This window comes from Myxine glutinosa, chromosome 5, assembly GCF_964187855.1.
Source record: "Myxine glutinosa chromosome 5, kmMyxGlut1.1, whole genome shotgun sequence".
Classification (NCBI taxonomy): Eukaryota; Metazoa; Chordata; class Myxini; order Myxiniformes; family Myxinidae; genus Myxine; species Myxine glutinosa.
Window position 1 is genome coordinate 28,722,122 of NC_136265.1, and position 9,538 is coordinate 28,731,659.

The window sequence follows — 9,538 nt, forward strand, 5'->3', positions numbered from 1 at the left end:
TGGCAACAACCTCTGGACTACTTCGCACTCAACCTCACCACACCCAATGGATATTCTTACATCAATAAACCACGCTCGGAGGGCCGAGGTGGTGGAATTGCCGTTATTCATCGACAAGACATCAGGACCAGTCTCATCTCCATCGCCTCTGCTCCATCATTTGAACACCTGGCTTTTAAACTCTCTGGTCACACACAGTCAGTCATGGCTGTTGTCTACCGCCCTCCCAAACCACACCCATCATTCCTGTCTGACTTCTCCTACTTTCTGACCCAGCTATGTTCCCTCTCCCCCTCAATCCTCCTCCTTGGTGATTTCAATATCCACATGGACTCCAATGACTCCACGATAACCACTGACTTCACTGATTTACTCACCTGCTTTAACCTCACTCAACATGTCAACTTTCCTACCCATAACCGTGGTCACATTTTGGACCTTGTCTGCTCTACTGGACTAATTTTGCACCATCTCTCTGGCTCCGACCTCACTCTCTCTGACCACTTAGCCATCACTCTGACCATCAACATCCCCACCCCAGCACCAAGGCATTATCGCACTATCAACTTCCGTAAGCTAAACGCTCTTTCACCTCACTCATTCTCATCCACCCTCTCTGAAAAAATGTCCACTTCTCCCTTCGTTGACCTCCACACCCCTTCTGACCTCACTGACTACTACAACCACACTCTCTCCTCCTGCCTTGACCAGCTTGCGCCGATGAAAACCAAAACAGTTTCTTTCACCCATTCTGCTCCCTGGTTTACCCCTGAACTCCGCCTGATGAAAACTCGTGCTTGTCAACTTGAAAGACTCCGCAATAAAACACGTCTCACAGTTCACTCCCAGGCCTACAACGACCACCTACAACACTATAAAGATGCCCTCTCCCGCGCCCGCTCCGCCTACTACTCTCAAATTATCCGCTCTGGCTCCGGAAACCCAAAAGCACTCTTCTCTACAATAAACAAACTCCTCAGCCCCCTGAACACCACCACCCAGTCATTCACAGTAGACAACTGCATCTCCTTCCTTTCATTCTTCCAACGCAAAATTGAAAACATATACAACAGCTTGACCACCGCCGCGCCCGCTCCCCCTCAAACCACCTGCCCCCCCTTATCCTGCCATCCCCTGTCTCAATTCTCCCCAGTCTCCCCTACTGACCTCTCTGAACTCCTCAAAGGAATGAAAACTGCCACCTGCACTCTTGACCCCATCCCCTCCAGCTTTGTCAAGGCCTCCCTTCCTGCTCTCTCTCCACTTATCATTGCAACAATAAACTCCTCCCTGTCTAAAGGCATCGTCCCACCGTCCCTCAAAATTGCTGCTGTTACCCCCATTCTGAAAAAACCTGGACTAAACCCTGACACCCTAAATAACTTCAGACCCATCTCCAACCTACCCTTTCTGTCAAAAGTTTTGGAACGCGCTGCAGCCACTCAACTCAAACATCACCTCTCTACCAATAACCTCTATGAAACATTCCAATCCGGATTCCGCTCCAACCACAGTACTGAAACTGCTCTCCTCAAAATCACCAACGACCTTCTCCTCTCCTCTGACGCTGGCAACCTCAACATTCTCATCCTCCTCGACCTTAGCGCCACCTTTGACACCATCGATCACACCATCCTCCTCACCCGACTTGAATCCACCTTTAACATTACCGGCACTGCCCTCTCTTGGATTAAATCATACCTCTCTGACAGACGCCAGTTCATCTCCATCAATAACTGCAAATCCCCCACTGCTCCCCTCCCCCAAGGCGTCCCCCAAGTTTCAGTTCTTGGCCCCCTCCTCTTCATCCTTTACCTGTCCCCCCTCGGTCACTTAATCCGCCGTCATGGTCTCCAATTCCACTGCTTCGCCGATGACATCCAGCTTTTCATCTCCACCGCCACCCACTCTATCCTGACAAACTGCATCACTGAAATAAAATCCTGGCTTCAAATCAACTTCCTCAAACTTAACTATGATAAATCTGAAATAATCATCATTGGCCCAAAAACGCTCACCAAATCCACCCATAACTTTGCCCTCAACATCGACGGTTTCCCAGTATCCACCTCCCCTCACATCCGGAATCTTGGCATCATCTTTGACCAAACCCTCTCCTTCGACAAATACACTAAACAGATCACAAAGACAGCCTTCTTTCACCTGAAAAACATCGCCCGTCTCCGTCCATCCCTCTCCTCCGTGGCTGCAGAAACCCTCATCCACACCTTCATCACTTCCCGTCTGGACTACTGCAATAGCCTCCTTTATGGTTCACCCTCAACAATCACCAATAAACTCCAATACATTCAGAACTCCGCTGCCCGTCTACTCACCCATTCCCGGACCCGTGACCACATCACCCCCGTCCTTTACAAGCTTCACTGGCTCCCCATCTCCCAGAGAATCCAGTACAAAATCCTCCTCTTGACCTACAAAGCCCTCCATAACCTGGCCCCATCCTACCTGGCTGACCTCCTCTCCAGACACACTGCCACCCGCAACCTCCGCTCTGCTGGTACCAACCTCCTGACCCCCCCCCCCCCCCATCCGGACCAAATTCAGATCCTGGGGGGACAGGGCCTTCTCCATCGCTGCTCCCACCCTCTGGAACTCACTACCTCACACCATTAGAGACTCCTCCTCACTCACCACATTCAAAACATCACTCAAGACCCACCTGTTCAACACTGCATTCAACATTTAACCCACAGCATCTAACCCCTGACCATCTCCTCTCCTTCTCCCTCCTTTGTGCTTTGAATATTTCCCTATTGATTCTTCTTTTTTGCAATTGTTTTTATGTTTTGCACTCTGTCAAAGCGTCTTTGGGCTTCCTGAAAAGCGCTATATAAAATAAATGCATTATTATTATTATTATTATTATTATTATTATTACTAGGGCGTGCCTGTACATGGGTGCAAAAAAACATGCGTGCAAACAACAACAACAAAAAAAAACTTTGAAACCACGTGGCAGTAACGACCACAGAACCCCCCCCCCCTCTATTTACATGAAATGGTTTGGTCCATTCGCAAAGCCAAAGCGAACGGCTTGTGAGTACGGTAGAACCCCCCCCCCCTCTATTTACATGAAATGGTTTGGTCCATTCGCAAAGCCAAAGCGAACGGCTTGCGAGTACGGTGACCATACCTTGGGAACCACTGGTCCGATTAATTTCAAACCTTGAAAAGGCACATCCTCGGGTCCCCAGCAATATACCTGGCAAGTTTCAAGTATATCGGACCCGTGGTTGTCGAGAAACAACGGTCACAGACAAACACACAGACACACACACATACAGAGATTACTGGAATTATAGATAGATGTCTCCTGCGCCTTTGCTACCTCTTTCTTTGCAGCCTTCTTGGCTGCTTTATAACTTTCATGCTCTGCTTTTTCTGCTCCCGTACCCTTCGCCTTCTGCCACTCCTTGAACTTCTTCTTCTCGTCGTCAACCCTCTTTCCAACTTCATCATCCCACCACCATGTTTCCGAGTGCCTCGATGGTCCTTTTGTCTATCCACATACCTCACCAACGGCTCCCAACAGACTATCTTTCATTGACATCCAACCACGTTCAAGCTCAACCACATCATCCTCTACCTGACTCAGCCTCTCTTTTAATGCCTCCCTTACTGTCACCTCTTTCAACCTCCACACCTTTCACCCTTATGTCGCAGACAACCAAGTGGTGCTGTGAAACAGCCTCCTCCCCCGGGATCACCTTTGTGTCCCGGAGGTGCCCCCTATCTCGCCTACGCACCATCAGGTAGTCAACGGTTGTCGTCGACCCACCCGACGTGTATGTAACAAGCTTATTATCCTCTTTCTGGAACTGAGTATTACAAATCAACAATTCAGCTCCATCAGCAAACTCCAAAATCCTTTCACCTTCTCCATTTCTCACACCATATCCGTAACCCCCATGAACTCCCTCAAAACCGTCCATACTCCTTCCCACATGTCCATTTAGGTCTCCTCCTACCACAACAACTTCCTCATCTTTCACGTTTTCCATCAGCTTCTCTATCGCACACCAGAACTTGTCCTTCTCTTCATCGCTCCGACCAACCTGCGGAGCATATCCTGAGATGACGTTCACCAAGAGCTTTCCAATCATCATTTTCACCATCATCAACCTATCACTCACTCTAGTCACACTCACCACACTGTCTACAAACTCCTCAGAAAACAGGACACCAACACCATTCATGCTTTCTGGGCACCCTTGCCACACAAACTTGTATTTTTGTCCCTGCCTACCCTTCACCATTCTCACACCACTTCCCTTCCATCTCGTCTCTTGCACACAACATATGTCCACTCTTCTTCTGATCAATACTTCCACCACTTCTCCTGATCTCCCTGTCATTGTCCCTACATTCCATGTCCCAAAGCTCACAAACCGATCTCCACTTCGGGCTGTACCCTGCCCATATGTAGTTGTAATTGTCATGGTTCTCTTTTTGAGGCAATGTTTTTATGGCCGGATGCCCTTCCTGACGCCAACCCTCTTAGTCGCCTCTTACGACACGCAGGGATACGGTATACCTATTCTAACCAGGGTACACACCGTACACACCGGTCCAAGTCAATTCATGTAAAAGCACAAGGATGGCCGAGTCGTCCTCCCAAATACATTACACATACAAACTCCTCCACAAGCTTGAGATCACCATTGATAACAAAGAAAAGGTTCGTTTACACTGCACGTTAAGTAGCTAAGATGGCCAGGCGTACAGAATGTAAATGCAACACTTTCGAAGGTGAGATCCTCAGTGAGCAGAAGCACTCGGAGCCCTCAAACACGTCGTGCAAACGAGCCTCAGGAAGCAGGAAATGAGGCCTCAAGCACGTCGTGCAAACGAGCCTCAGGAAGCAGGAAATGAGGCCTCAAGCACGTCGTGCAAACGAGCCTCAGGAAGCAGGACAGGAGGCCTCAAGCACATCGTGCAAACGTGCCTCAGGAAGCAGGAAAGGAGGCCTCAAGCACGTCGTGCAAACAAGCCTCAGGAAGCAGGAAAGGAGGCCTCAAGCACGTCGTGCAAATGAGCCTCAAGAAGAAAGAAAGGAGGCCTCAAGCACGTCGTGCAAACGAGCCTCAGGAGCAGGAAAGGAGGCCTCAAGCACGTCGTGCAAACGAGCCTCAGGAAGCAGGAAAGGAGGCCTCAAGCACGTCGTGCAAACGAGCGTCAGGAAGCAGGAAAGGAGGCCTCAAGCATGTCGTGCAAACGAGCCTCAGGAAGCAGGAAATGAGGCCTCAAGCACGTCGTGCAAACGAGCCTCAGGAAGCAGGAAATGAGGCCTCAAGCACGTCGTGCAAACGAGCCTCAGGAAGCAGGACAGGAGGCCTCAAGTACATCGTGCAAACGTGCCTCAGGAAGCAGGAAAGGAGGCCTCAAGCACGTCGTGCAAACAAGCCTCAGGAAGCAGGAAAGGAGGCCTCAAGCACGTCGTGCAAACGAGCCTCAAGAAGAAAGAAAGGAGGCCTCAAGCACGTCGTGCAAACGAGCCTCAGGAAGCAGGAAAGGAGGCCTCAAGCACGTCGTGCAAACGAGCCTCAGGAAGCAGGAAAGGAGGCCTCAAGCACGTCGTGCAAACGAGCCTCAGGAAGCAGGAAAGGAGGCCTCAAGCACGTCGTGCAAACGAGCCTCAGGAAGCAGGAAAGGAGGCCTCAAGCACGTCGTGCAAACGAGCCTCAGGAAGCCTTGTGTTGTCCCTTCCTGGCTTGTTTAGCTGATGACGATGAAAGGAAGACCGACGAGGGTCGAGTTGAACCTTCCCGTGCTGAGATTGAATATCGTATACAACGTGTATTGAGTATTGTGATACGAATGTCTATCGAGAAGTGCAAATGACAAGCGTCAGGAGGTACCTGATCTGAAGAGAGGGATGTGAATTATTATTATTATTATTATTATTTTGTATACAAGATCGAGGCTCATGTAAGAGCCGACATTAATCACAAACAAACATAAACGGACACATAAAAATATCATAAAGGGAGCGGGAGACAAGATGGGGTGAGAGAGGGAAGCACACAAGTACAACAGTGGAGAACAGGGACATCGGGAGATCTGTGGGAGGGAGAGGGCAGGGGAAGGGGAGGGGGTGGGAGAGGGCAGGGGAAGGGGAGGGGGTCGGAGAGGGCAGGGGAAGGGGAGGGGTGGGAGAGGGCAGGGGAAGGGGAGGGGGTGGGAGAGGGCAGGGGAAGGGGAGGGGGTGGGAGAGGGCAGGGGAAGGGGTGGGGGTGGGAGAGGAATGAAACAAATGGACACTGGTGGTGAACAGCTGTTTTAAAGACCTGGAGGGAGGAGTGGGATTGAAGGGAGTGGGGGAGTTTGTTCCAGAGGTGGGAAAAAAGAGGAATGAAAGAGTGAAGGTGAGCAGAGATATCAGGTATGAAGATACTTGGCAGGGTAGCACAGTGTGGTGGTGTTGTTTGCTGTCTGAATGTAGAAAACACAAAGAACCGATGCAGTCTGATTTTCACCTGCCTGACTGCATTCTTATTCTCACATTGTTTCTTATTTGTGACATTTATTTTACGACGTCTTTACAAATCTTTATTTTCTGCAGGAATGCTGAGCCTATAGTATCAAATGCATCTGTTGATGAAGAGCTGCCAACTGGTGAGTGATATCTGATATCTCTTACAATTCTTCCTTCCTACATTCCCTGAACCCACCTGCATTCCACCTTTCCTCCAACGTTTTCAAACGGATCTCTGACTCCAAAATCACAAGAAACTCATTTTGCAATAAATGTTCGTTTTTCATAAATCGTCCAACACTTTCTAAAGTTCAAACTCACCCCTCCCGTCCTCATCTCCCCCATATCTCAACTCAGTGATATTCTGTCCATTGAGCTTTTTCTGTCACAATATCTGTTTTATGTTCATTTTTCCTCTTCTTTCCAGGATCTTCTGTCCGTCATGGTGAAGATGATGAGACGACTTCCAGTGACAGTAGTTATAGCAGAGCTGATCTTTGAGAGTACAAGGTGCAGCAGGTGGTGGTAAGCAAGACATTCAATTTCCTTTTTGTGTCTCCGTTACCGAAGTCGCCGGAGGCATTTTGTTTTCAGGTTGTCCGTCCGTCGGTCCGTGATATGTTTTCATTCCCGCGCCAACTTGAGAACTGCTGAAGGGATCTTAGTCAAACTTGGTGCAGGTATGTATAATGAGGTAAAGATTAACTGATTAGATTTTGGGGTCACGAGGTGAAAGGTCAGAGGTCATGTTTGGTAAAAAAATCCTGTTACCACAATAACTTGTGAACCAGTGATGTGATCCTGTCCAAATCGAAGCACAACTGTGAATCCCGAGCTCAACATCACAGCAAGTGGTGTTGTAAATCCAGAGCTCAACAGCAATCAGGTATGCATTGAACTTGTAGTTGTTGAGGTAAATATACAAGGTCATACTAATCATCAGTGACTGGTACATTTTTAAAGTATTGCATATATTTGGGTTGAGTAAACCGAAATATATGCTTTTCCGAAAAAGTAGGTCGAGGACCCAAATCATATATCAGGTGAACAACGTCAGTGCAGGAACACTATTATTATGCAAGAACATCTTAGAAGGCCAAGTGGTCTTTGAGATTTCGCATTAGCAAAATTGAGTGATGACAAAAAACGTCGTGTTTTTAAGCGGTGAAGCCACTTCAATATGTCACCGTACGTCCGTCAAATATGAAGAAGAAGATCCTTTATAACCCACTGTGTTTAATTCTGAAGCGTTCTGAAGGACAATTCTAATGGGTTCCAAACGGTTATTCAAAAGTGTAATTCTAATGGGTTCAAAAGGGTAATTCTAAAGGGTAATTCTAAAGGGTAATTCTAATGGGTTCTAAAGGGTAATTCCAAAGTGTGATTCTAAAGGGTAATTATATTGGGGTTTAAAGAGCAATTCTAATGGGTTTCATTTGTTTCTTGACTTTGCCTATTTCATATTCAAATTTCAAACTGAACTGCTTCCTTTGGACATGGGTGCAATTTGTTTTTCAGACCGCCATTTGACATTGACCTTTAACTTGGTGGGTATGATGCAAATCAAGTGTAAATGCATCTTAGTTGAGGTATATCTAGAGAGGGCAGTCGTTCTTATTGGACAAATATGAGTTGAGTTGTGGTGAAAAATGTAATTTTTTAAATAATTAGGTCTTGGCCTTAAGCATGAGGTCAAGGTCAAAATATTTTCCTGTCAACCCCGTATACTTTTTATTCCCATTATTTATGCAAACTTTAATTCCAAAAGTCCCAGCTGGCTTGGAGATGCAGTTCAGACATTGGCAGTAAAAAAAGGAAGAAAAAAACCCTTAATAAAGCCCTCCATAACCTGGCCCCATCCTACCTGGCTGACCTCCTCTCCAGACACACTCCCACCCGCAACCTCCGCTCTGCTGGTACCAACCTCCTGACCCCCCCCCCCCCAATCCAGACCAAATTCAGATCCTGGGGGGACAGGGCCTTCTCCATCGCTGCTCCCACCCTCTGGAACTCACTACCTCACACCATCAGAGACTCCTCCTCACTCACCACATTCAAAACATCACTCAAGACCCACCTGTTCAGCGCTGCATTCAACATTCAACCCACAGCATTTAACCCCTGACTATCACTTCTCCTTCTCCCTCCTTTTGCTTTAAATATTTTCCTATTGATTCTTGTTTTTTGCAATTGTTGTTTTCATGTTTTGTTATGCATTATGTTTTGCACTCTGTCAAAGCGCCTTTGGGCTTCATGAAAAGCGCTATACAAAATAAATGAATTATTATTATTATTATTAATGGTGGTTTTGTACTCCTGTGGGTCTAAGAAACTCTTGAGGTACCATTAAAAACTCAAGGCACTAATATTCATGCAAGTATAATACAAGAAAGAAAGAAAATATGAAGGCGATAGAGAAAAGAAAGAAAAAACGGGGGAAAAAAAAGGGGTGGGGTTGGGGGGGGAATAAAAGAGAGAAAAAAAAAAGAAAGAAATCATACAAGTATAATTCTCCCTCTATCATATAGGGGGAGGCTTAAAAAAGACAGTCACAAGAACAAATTATCATATACATACTGTTTAACCAAAAACTTAATCAACTAGAATGGCACTCGGCAGAGAGCGTATTGATCAGTTTACCAGGCTGACACGTTTACGTTTTGTATCCCACTGATAGGCTGGATCTGGATTCGGACCCGAACCAAAATCGAATCGGCTTTTTCTTGTCACCTAACCAACTCATCCACCAAGTTTTGTCATCACTCGTCCACACCTTTTTGAAATATCATGCTATGTATCGTTTGTGGCCCCATCTCTCAATTGTGAAGAATCACGAACTCAATTTAAAAAAATTCTCGTATCCAGATCCAGTTTCGTATCTTCACCAAAATCGAATCAATTTGTTCTTGTTACACATCCAACCTCTCCACCAAGTTTCGTCAGAATCGGTCCATAACATTTTGAGATATCATGCTGCATGTTGTTTTTGGCAGCCTCAATCCTCAATGGTGAAGAATCATTTTAAAGAAATTATAGTGTCTG